This window comes from Falco peregrinus, chromosome 8, assembly GCF_023634155.1.
Source record: "Falco peregrinus isolate bFalPer1 chromosome 8, bFalPer1.pri, whole genome shotgun sequence".
NCBI lineage: Eukaryota > Metazoa > Chordata > Aves > Falconiformes > Falconidae > Falco > Falco peregrinus.
Genome location: NC_073728.1, coordinates 39322315 through 39332610, shown reverse-complemented (window position 1 = coordinate 39332610; position 10296 = coordinate 39322315). Strand labels below are relative to the sequence as shown.

The window sequence follows — 10296 nt, the reverse complement described above, 5'->3', positions numbered from 1 at the left end:
CCACTAAGGACTGGCCTGCTCGAGCAGGCTTTCAGCTATACTTAAACTCACGTCGCGCTTCCAGTTGACAAAATGGTGGCCTACCAAAGCGCCTGACAACCTGATTGGCACATGTGAAATTACAATCCAAAGGCTCCTAACGGAAAAGGTCTCCCAAACTGGCGGTTTGACTGATAACACTGAAAGCAACCCACCGCATTTATCACCCTCTGCCTCAACTCGAAACTTTGGAAGACGGTAACAGCAGTGCTCCTTCTGTCCAAGCTACTGGCCAGGCAGGCGCAGATCAACAGGCCATGCTGCGCAACCTGTTTCTCTGGCGGTACAGATTTGGAAACGGCAGATATAGCTCGCGAGGGGCAGCCGCTCCATTCACACCTATCAAAACAACAGGCAGGGCTGCCATGCTCACAGCTAGAGGAGCGGGGCGGCGAGAGGCAGAGCCGCCGCGGGTGCGAAGGGATGCCGCACCACATCTCGGCGGGATGAGGGGAAGGTGGACCAGTGCTCGCAGCCAGGTGGCTTCTTCAGTCCAACCTGGTTCTCACCTCTGTCTCTTAAGGAGGACTCTTCAGCATTGTTTTCCCCTCAAAACTATTTTTCCCTTTGAAAAGTTTGTTGTTGTTTTTTTTTTGTTTGTTTGTTTGTTTGTTTTCCTTTTTGTTTTATTTTTCCCCTTTGGAAATTCACTCTCATGGTATGTCTGTTAGTGGCAGGTCTCTCACTGACGTGTTATTTATTGCCATCCCCTTTTTGTGGGCTCCTAAGAGCATCCTTATGGCAGTTGTGGTGGGATTCAGTCACTTAGATGCTGGCAGCTAACCACATCAGAGAGTTACCCTGTCGTATCCACCTTATCCTCCAACCACGCCAAGACATGAGGAGCTTCTGGGACACTATGCAGTGTCTCAGGTGCTCTAAGGCATATTAAACGGCACGAGATGGATCGCATTTTAGTAAATATATTTACCTGGCATCGCTGAGCGCTTATTTATTTATTTAGAGATTATATCTGCAGGCTTGCAATCTAGCTCACTAGCTTTTGCTCTCAGGGGTGGGGTGCGGTCAGTCCCTGGCACTGTCTTCCATTACCAAAGGGTCAGGTAAGGGGCATGAGAAATTTAGGTGTGCATCAGGAATGTTGTCTCAGCACATCTGGAAAAAAACCCCTCTTGTTACGGAAAATTTTGATCTATAACTGCAGATCTTTCAATCTACAGGGTACAGCTGCTCCCATGGCTGGTGGCTCGTCTTGGATATGAACCGGTGCCATGCTGAAATGAGCAGGTAAATCATTGTTTTGTGTTTACTTAGCTTTGTCTCACTGATTTTACCCCATGATTTTCAAGGGACGATCCCCCTTGCAGAACTAAATGGTCCCTACCTTGTGTTAAGCCTGCGTAAGGGTTTGTTAAAAGCTTTGACCACTGGCTACCTGTTAATACACAGAATACTAAAGAGCCCTCCACAATCACAGGGGGCAGTACAGAATTATTATTTTTTTTAATGTTATAAACATACTATTTATAATAATTTATGGACATTCTTGAATTTATAAATATCAAGGCTTTGCCAAATATTTTAACTATCCCTCCATGGCAAATTGTCTTTAAATACTGGCAGTTTTTTCTTTTTAACATTTACTTGTGGACCAGAAACACTTGCAGTCTATTGCCCCTGGCCTTCTGTGAGAATGTTAGTTAGCAGTGCTCATAAAAACTCAATTCATCAATGTGAACATAATTTGCTATGAACAGAAAGCTCACAAAAGGGTGAATTTGTCAGATAGACAGGTGGCCTGAGATCTCTCCCTGATACTGAACGATATGAATAATAGATTCTGGTAAATGTATGCCAAGACTTGAGCTGTAAACACAGCTGCCTCCATTCCCTTCCAGAATAACAGCTTCGAGAACGAAAGCACAGGAACCACAGTTCCACCTGAGGACTAAGCCTGTGCACGTACACACACACACACACACACACACACACACACACACAAATGCAATGTACTTGTAGGCTCACAAAGAAAACAAACCCTGGAAAAAGGACGTTGCCATTTCCAGCTCCTTTTGCAGACCCTTGCTATGAACGGATTTTAACATGTGTGGAGAGCAGAAGGAGAGAATAATAGAAAACATTTAAAATATATTTTAAAATATCTGCAGTCACAGAAATAAATCTTTTTGCAATCCAAAGAGAAAAAAAAACAACAACAACCAAACCCTCAGCTGGCTTTTGTAGGTAAAGGATCCAGACGTAAGACGAAAAAAAAAAAAAGCGTCATAATGTCACAGCTGAACATGTATAAAATAAAATTATAGAGCTTTTTTGCTTTGCTACTACTTCCAAAAATTAGTTAACTGTAATGATCCTAGCTAGACCTGCACAATGTGGTTTTTTTTTTGTTGTTGTTGTTGTTGTTGCAGGCTATTGGTATTTATTTATACTGCATTCTGTTTTAGCTGGGTTTTTTAGGCTTAAATCATTAACTACTGTCCACAGACTAGGTTAGAAAGATATTATATGTGCAAAAATGACCTTTAGGCTTTTCTAATGAACAGCTTTCTGCTGGATAGTTGCCCAACATAACTTTAGAGCAGGCTGAAGTCTGTTCCAGTCAATCCCAATGACCGACGGTACAAAAGGGTCACTGTAATGTTTGGAGACCAGTGGGAAGGACCTAATCCCAGGTCAGGACATGCTGGCAGCATCATGTAAGTGGGAGGAAAAGAACCATGGGACAGTGACTTTACATTGCTGAAAAAAACCAAACAGGTCTTAAAATGGACTCGGTCGGGGCCAACCGCGTTCATTTTGAGAGTGCATAAACTGCGTGGTACAAATGCTCTGATGCAGTTGACTTCAAAGGGCAGACGTATAATGTATTGCAAAAGAGAATGGTTGGATGAAGTGCTTTTTTTCGGGGGGGCTATCAAATGCTTTTAATTTTGCAGTTCTAGCTGAGGACTTTCAGCTCCATTCTTTGTGTGGTCTGGGTTTAATATATTTCCCCCCTTATAGGTAAAAAACAAAGGACCTTTCCCACACTAGCATGCCTTATTTTGGGGATGAGGCAGGCTCCTTATTTGATCCTTCCCTGGCAGCGATACAGCCCAGGAAATAAACTGGGAATTGTATCATCTAAAGTTCATACATGTTTGTTAATATTTGTTATTTAGGGAGGATGCTTCTCCATAATGAGTTGGCTAAGGTGAGAGACATGTAGCACTGAACGCAGAACCAGCACATCCTAAAGCTCCCAAAATGTGACCGCATATGAGATATTAAAGGCAAAATGGAAGTTCTGAACAAATGAAATCACTGTCAGAATAATAAAAGAGAAATGAGCTATGATCTAATCTGTTTTCTAGCAGTGTCACAGAGGAGCTATAATAAAAGCTATTTGCAAAGTTCAGAATCATTTCCCGTGCAAAGCCATTCACACACTATACGACTCTGGACAAATGGAGGGGGTCTTGGCTTTGCCAAAAAATTGTATGTGGATAGTTTACTATTAGTTTTAAGTTTGTGCACCTAAATTTCCCAGTTGGCTGCAATTTAAGCTCCCTCATCGAGATGGCATATGAACTTGTGCACCTGGCTTTCTCCCTCTTTTTTTGGTGTATCATCTTCAACCCTCCCCAATTACAAGCTGCAAGTGTATAGGACAAACAGAAAAAAAAATAAAGTCACATCACTGGGTGGTTATCTAACCTGCACTGTGTACTGAACACAGCGAACTATGTTTTGTGTCCTCATTGGAAATGCTCGTTCTGTTCTCCCTAGAACAATGCCTGAAGTGCAATCCCAGTTATGCTGTGCCTCTGTTTCTGTTGCATCATCTCTGTATGCTGGGTGTGAGGAAGAGACATACAAAAGGGACACAAGGAAGGATGAAGTGGGTATACAACTGCCTGTTTCCTCCCTGATCTTCAGAAAAATGAATCTATGACAAGTGATAAGATAAGGATGGAGGTATACCTTGAGTCATGCACAGAGGTTATGAAGCCGCTGAGCCTTATGTGCCTCCTTTTAAAGTGAGTAAAAGGAACTTAAGGCTGTTTGGAATAGTGATGCTTCCTTCTGCTCTTTTTTGCATTTTAAAGGGATATAGGTTGGGAAGCTGGAAATAGGACTGAACTAAAGGGATAGAGAACATGAAGCAGAGCTGAGCTGTCCTTGCTCTAGGCTATAGGAAAAAGTATGAAAAGGTGGAAAACCACATCCTCCGCTGATTTCCACACAAGTGGAATAATAGCACCCAAGCTCTATGTAGATCTTTCTCATTTCAGTTCAGTGCCTGCTACTGTAAGCAGATTAAGGCATGACAGAGGGAGCAAAACAAAGAGAAAATACTGTTTCTGCAACGTGGCATCCACCAATCTCAAACTTGTGGACGTATGCAGAGGAGATTTAAGAGTGGAGTGGACCCCATGTATATATAAATATATAAAGCTCCCTATTGATATTTATAAAGGCCTCCTGTTGATCAGAGGGACTGGTGACCCAAAGATCTCCTACTCACATGGAAATTAACTGATTAGCATCAATGGGAAGAGCAGCAACTGACAGAGAGCTGTGGGACCACCCCAGCTCCCTGGAGCCTGACAGTACGGCTGGGGAGGTTTCCATCTAAATGTTTTGATGTGTGTTTATAAGTTATCTCCTGTCCAAGGTGGTGTCTATTGGAAATGCAGTTTGATATGGTCATTCATCGTGAAGACCTGGTGACAAGTGGTAATAAATCAGCTCCTAGACTTCACGGGGCTGGACACTGTCCTCTGTGAGAGGGACTCTTTCAGACCTGCCTGTGTTGTTTAGCAAAGAGCCCTGCAAAAATACACCTGTGATTCATGTACGCAGCTGTCATGCAAGTCTCAAAATGCTGAAGTGGGCAAATCACTTATTTGCCCCAAATTTCTTGGTTGTTTTTGCACAAATCTCTCCCTAATCCTCCCTATTCCCATTGCGCATATCTTTGTCTCATTTTCCTCTTTGCTTGTCAGTCTTTTTCTTTCCCTCAAATACGTCTCATGATCAAAGGTTTTTTTAAAAAAATATTCAGTAGCAATAAATCTATTATCTGCCATATGGGTAAAGTGAAGAATCTCATCCTTTTTGCATTTTACTGGACACGGGAGTTACTACACAAAATGATAAAAATAATTCTGCTGCCTGCAAAAGCGCCATCATACAGTCAGTGTGAGTCACCAGCAAAACCCAAAGTCATCAAATAAATGTATGATGCATTGCCTCTATGTGGGAAGGCCCAGCGTGTGGAGAAGACAAACACTGAGGTCTCTGTCTGGTGGAAGACAGTATTGCTCTACTGACGAGAAGACTGGGTTACTGGCTCTGGTGTACTGGAATGTGGGTGCTGACCCAGTCATGCCATGGCATGGCAGACTTCACAGGGTAATTTTGGTAACTTCTGATGTACTGAACGTGAAAGCTAAACAGACAACTTAAAAATAGGAAGCATATTCCAACCCTGCTACCTATCCTATTACAATGCTGGTGTTATTTTTTATACATTAAAAATAAAAATAAAAATCACAGAATACGTGTAACTTCCATGGTATTTCTTTAAGTGTTTCAGTTTCTAGTTAACTTATTTTAGAGCTTAAGATCAGGCTGTTGCAGAAAATATGAGACTACCTATACGCCTAAGCAAGTCTATTCTGAAAAAGAAAGCTGATTTGTGTTATCTAACTTTGATATTATTGAAATCTAACTCTGCCTATACTTCCAGAACTCCAGTCCCAACAGTACTTGAATAAGAATTATTATTTGTATTTCTATTGATAAATTATTCTTCATAACAATCTTTCCTTCTGACACAGCCTCTTATTTCCACCTCTATGCTGCTACATGGTTCCCTAATTATGTCTAATTATTGCACCACCATCAGCAATAACAAAAAAGGATTTAGTCAGGTGAGTTTGACATATTATTTCTGTACGTGATACAGCTGACCTTGCTGTTTCCATTGCAAATACATCACCAGTACAGTAACTGTATTTACAAAGAAAAGTGGTATATAATGAACAGCATTTTATAAGCAAGTGGATGCATTATTATTTATGACAAGGAACATAGCTCACAGTGCACAAACTGATCAAGAAATAGGACACATACATAGATTTTCTGATCTTTTGCCTGTTCCCAGAAGTCAAACTACATGGCTCTACAAGTAACAAATGACCTTAAAGCCACAGGAGAATCCCTATGTGTAGAGGAGTCCTTTGGTGACTTAAAGCTGCCACACTGATTCTTCTGAAGTTATGACTTGGAGCCATCTCAGCTAGACCTCAGCTTTTTGTCCATAAACTCACACGATAGATGTGCCACAACACCCAAGGCCTAACTGGGCACAAACATCCAGCAAAGGGTTAATAAAAGCCATGAAAAAGGCAAATACACTGCTCTTTTTTTAATTATTTGAAAAAGGGAATTCCAGGAAATTAAAAATTGCACGCTATATTGGGCATCTATGGCCAAACAACGAAAACAAATATAAAATAAATCTAGTATAGTGAATGAATTAAAGAATTAAAAAGGCCAACATTCTTCTCAAGGATATATAACCAACCTCCTGGAAAACACACTTGATTGCCCCAGTAGAAGAGGCAGTCTGGTGCACCAGGACTCACACCGGACATGCTGCACAACCTCCCATCACACGATATAGCTCACACTAAAGCCACTAAGCTTCTGGACAAAACGTTCCTACATTATTTCTCCAGTGACCACCTCCTTTACCTCCTGATGTAGGAAAATATATTACAGGCACACAGCTGGGGTAAAGGAGTCTACGGTCACAAAGTAGAAAAGAGCAGCCTCTCCCAGGTCACAGTCCCAACAATCACTCCTACACTAGTTGGAGGTTTGAGATGGTTTTAACCTTATCTGAATGTTCTTTGTTTCGGTTTGTTTTTGTTGTTTTTTTTTTTTTAAAAGGAAAATTTATAACTGTTATGTACACACATACATATATATCATAATAGCTGACAAGAATAAAAGACTACAAAGGGAAACTTATTTGTTCACTAAATATGCAACTTAATTCCTCATATATATATAAAAAACAAACCTAACATAAACTACCACTCCTCCTTCCCCTACCAAAACCCAGCAGTTTTTCATTTTTGAAGAAAAGTTCCTAAGTACCTCAAGCTGCTTTCCGTGTTCAGTGGAGAAGCCCGAGTGCACCAGGGAGCCTGTAACTCCACTTGAAGTAGTGCCCCAAAGACAGAGATGGCCCTTTCCTCCCTAAAACATCCTGGGCCGCAAGCTAGATGTGTCAGCAACATAGCAGGTGGGGGAAATGTATACAAGTATATTAATTTTGTGGCCTAGATTTATGCAGAACACATATTTGCACAGATTTGATATAAGACTAAATCTTGTTTTAACCCTTACTGGATAGATGGGAAGCTTGGAAAGAGCAGGAAAGTATAGCAAAGGTTGTAGAGCAGGGGGGTGGAAAAGAGGGCTGCTGCTGTCACTGCCTGCTCTGAGTCACAGGAGCTCATCCGTGTGCCTCAGTTTACTTGCTGTGAAATATTTATACTCATGCTAGCAAGCTCACAATGATTTTGCAAAGCTTAGCTAATTAGGTCATAATTAATTAGGTTCTTAAAGCTTCCTGGATGAAAGCAGAGCTGGGTGAATAAAGCCAAAAAAGAAAGAATATTGTGATTTTTTTTTTTAATTTTATTTTTTCCCCCTCTAAGGAAGATCTGCTGATGTGTCTGTATGTTCACAAATATTCAGGTGAGCATTTTTATTCACTCAGAATCTCCCAAAGACAAAAGGGCAGTGCATACCAGCTTGAGGAAGTATTCCTGAGAACATTTCTACCAGATGTGTGCTCATGACCATCCTGAAAAACTCTTTTCATTGTTTGCACAACAATTTGTCAAAGAGTTCTAACCATTCATGAATTATTTGCCAAAGGAAAAAAAGTAAATTCCCTAATGGCTTTACAGGCTGGTCTATACACACTTTCCAAACTGCTTTAACCATAGCACTTTAGAAATGGATGCAGCCACTGCGGTGCGACACCCGGCCGTGGCCAGAGATGGACCTGTATCTAGGATGGGGCGACTCAATTTTTGCTGCAGTCTACCAAGAAACTGTAATGAGGGCTGCGTACTATTATAATAATAACTATTTTTTTTTTCCTAAGGTTTACTGGGTAAACTTCGAGGCATGGCCAATGCTGGCAGCCACAGCTGGGCTGGCCGGCACAGGGGTGGGGGCTGCTGGCACAGCTGGGCTCTGCGGCACAGCGGGGCTGCAGGGAGGTACGGTGGCTCCTGCAGTAGTGGGAAACGGCGCTGGTGGGCAGCCGTGGGAAAATGCACTTGCATCCTGGCTTTGCAGCAGGGTTCTCTGTTTGAGGAAGCCTGGGGTAGGTGTAAGCTTCCAAAGGATTTTAATTGGTTTTTGGTCGAAAATACCAAGCTTGGAAAAAAAGGAAAAAAAGGAAAAAAGGAAAAAAAAAAGGGAAAAAAGGAAAAAAAGGAAAAAAAGACCCAGGTTATACACTATTTACTACACAGTGGCTGTTACAGTGTTTAAATTTTGTGTTCCTGGCAACTGTGATGGGACCTCAACCCTCCATGCAATTCTCAGAGACGCTAGGCAATGCACTGAGAGAGGTTCAGCAGCTTCAGCATGAGTGCAGCCAGCAGCCTGGGCTGACCCATGGCCACACAGCTGTGTGAACAGCGGAGGAACCACGAAGAAAACGCTCTCCCAGATTTTGCTGGAGATGTAAACGTTTCTCTCCAGGCTTCCTTCCCAGCCTCTACCACTCTCCTCAGCTTCGGCGGTCACGTCCTTTTCTACATGACATGTAGCACTGAAACCCAACCCACCCGTTGCTTTCCAGCAAGGAAAGCCCTCAGTCACTGTGGCTTCAATGTATAAACTAGTGGTAAAAGGGGTTTGAGTTAAAAGTATCACTTTATACTATTTAAAGTAAGTAATTTATAACACTGACTATTGCATGTAAATACTAAGCATTACAAAGCTTTCTGATGTGCTTGACAACCAACCTCTAGCACTTTCTGTGTTGAGATTGAGGCAGCTTTAGGATTAGCACCTGGCTTATCTTTATGTATTTCTGAAGTTTATCCAGATAAACTTTATATTGAAGCATGTTGGGGACAGGTAAGACTTACAGACACAAATAATTTTGTAAGCCTAGTCCTAACTCTTTATTTTGTGTGCAAATTTATCTTTATGTCACAATACGTGCCCAAATGATGTACCTTTTTGTTCGAACCAAGAGAGGCAGAGAAGGATAAAGACTGTAAATCCTCCCTTACATTTAACTCATCCTCAGAACATTGTAGGACTTAATGACTGATACACAGTGGAAATGACAGACAGGAAAACCCTGTTAACCCTCAGGTCCAGAAGATAAGCTGAAACATTTTCAAAGAATTCATCGTGCCTGGCATCATAAAAGTAGCTCAGTTCATTAGGTGAATAATTTCCACTGAATTTTTAACGCAACTTCCATGTAAGTAACGCACAAAAAGAGAACGGTCTAAACCATCCATTAAAATATTATCCACAGTATATTTGACAAGCTTAAGCAAAAAAATATTTGTATCAACTGAAAAGCCTGCATTTATGTAGTACCTTATTCAATAACTCAGGAGAACATACAGTATGCTATCTGCAGGATAGCATTTTTTTTTTCCTCCAGATGTCTCTTTTTCCTTCCAGAAGTTGCAGAGCATTGGACAAGCAGTAACAGATGATGAACACATGCATAACTACAAATGGGCAAGCTGATTGTTTTCAGAATTGGTATAAACATTTGCTCTTGGATTGAGATTTAGCCCATAGCAAATCTTTACATTCTCGTTATAAACCTCTGACAAAAAGAGCTTCTAATGAAAATGCTGACAGTGTGAAAACGTGGTTATGGTCAGGAAAACAAATGGATAAAAAGTGGCATTTTGTAGTTCCATATGTATACTTCATCAGGGAAGTCTTTGCTAAGTTTACATTTCAAAGCAAAAGCCTGATGATAACTGCTTTTCCTACCCTTTCTATTTAGGGCCGCCAAACCTACTACTATTATTGCTATCTCCTACACTAGCATTTAAAAAAACAAAACAAAACAGGGGCTGGGATACGAACTTCTCCGAGAGCTCATTGACAGTCCCAGCAGCTGAATTTTTAGGATCCCTTTTATTTTTGATTGTATTGATAATAGGAGAGCCCAACAGCCCCAACCAGGACATGGCTTCACTGTGGTAAGATGTTAAA

The 10296-nt window shown here is 41.3% G+C and overlaps 1 protein-coding gene and 1 long non-coding RNA gene across 7 annotated transcripts in view; one reads left to right on the top strand and one right to left on the bottom strand.

Annotated features, from left to right (window-relative positions):
• LOC114013556 (uncharacterized) overlaps nt 1-8431 on the top strand; it is a 135227-nt gene extending 126796 nt beyond the window's left edge. For 2 of the 3 annotated variants that reach the window (XR_008748579.1, XR_008748580.1), the window contains one exon: nt 1221-8431. This is a non-coding gene — a long non-coding RNA (uncharacterized LOC114013556). The remainder of the gene's footprint in view (nt 1-1220) is intronic. The other variant, XR_003556600.2, reaches the window with a different exon arrangement.
• Nucleotides 1-10296, bottom strand: part of ARHGAP15 (Rho GTPase activating protein 15) — a 332924-nt gene that overhangs the window by 36160 nt on the left and 286468 nt on the right. The gene's annotated exons all lie outside the window — the stretch shown is intronic.